We start from the raw sequence: 1,175 nt of genomic DNA on the forward strand, positions 1-1,175 counted from the left end.
GGAAATGAAATGTGATCTTCTATTTGAGGATAGTGTGGTTGGAACTTTGAAGTGTGGTGTTATTTTTTGTAATGATACCTCGGTCACTGTGACAAATGCATATTTTATGATTGGCTTGTCGCAAATATCACAATGAATATTATATGTGCAATGTTAGAAAGGTATGCTGTATTAATTCTCTGAAGTAGTGTGTTAAATATATTTTTAGGTTATAACACAATGTTAAAATAGAAACTATGCTATGGAAGTTACTTTTTAACTAGCTCAAGAAAGAGATTACATAATCAAAAAATTCTTCGCACAGAGATAACAGTGAAAGGGCACATAGAGTTACAGCCTCCTTATCAGAAAAGACAAACATTCTTCCACCTTCTCTCCATCTTTATGGAACCACCAGGATTAAGGGGAAGAAGTTGACAAAAAACAGAAAAATTCTTAATTTGCAAGGAATTTATGCATAACGTATGAGATATATGAATATGCAACAGGCTATTGCTTTTAAGGGTTATTCCTTTGTTCACAAGGCATATTTTTGGCAGCTTAGTGTCCAAAAACATCCGGACATCCATAATTCTTTGCTTTTTATTGTCTTGTAATTGTCCTAACTCAAAATTTTTATTACTCTAATTGTATTACTAAAGTTTTAAAAATTCTAAAAACAAGTGTTTGGCATTTTTCACAGTCAATTTGAGTTTTGATAGTTTTGGTGGGGAATGTTTTTTGCTACTTTGAAAATGTATTTGTTAATATTAATAAATCTTGGTACCCCCTCTTTTCTTGGGAGTTTTGAAAAGTTAGGTTGTTACTGTTGTTTAGGTTTATGACTCTTCTTAATTTGACTAAGTTTTGGTTTGGGGGTATTCTTGGGGTTAGTTTGGAGGTAAAGATCACACTGTTGGGTTACTTGAGTAATAGTGGTATATAAATTCTTGGTAACGATTTTTTAAATTAAATAGGTGTTTAGGGTGTTAATTTTTTACTGTATTTTTGGTGTTCTTTTTTTATTAGTGACTAAAATAAATGGGAAGGGATTGCTAGCTTCTTTTTAATAGTAGCCCACCCCTCTGGGTCATATGTCTCTTTTTGATCTTTGATTTGTTTTCTATTTTTTTTTATTATATTCTGGGCTTATCTTTAAGGGAAATTTAGTTATTTGGAATTAAAGTTCTTTTAAT

Source organism: Lonchura striata, chromosome W, assembly GCF_050655825.1.
Source record: "Lonchura striata isolate lonStrDom1 chromosome W, ASM5065582v1, whole genome shotgun sequence".
Lineage (NCBI taxonomy): Eukaryota > Metazoa > Chordata > Aves > Passeriformes > Estrildidae > Lonchura > Lonchura striata.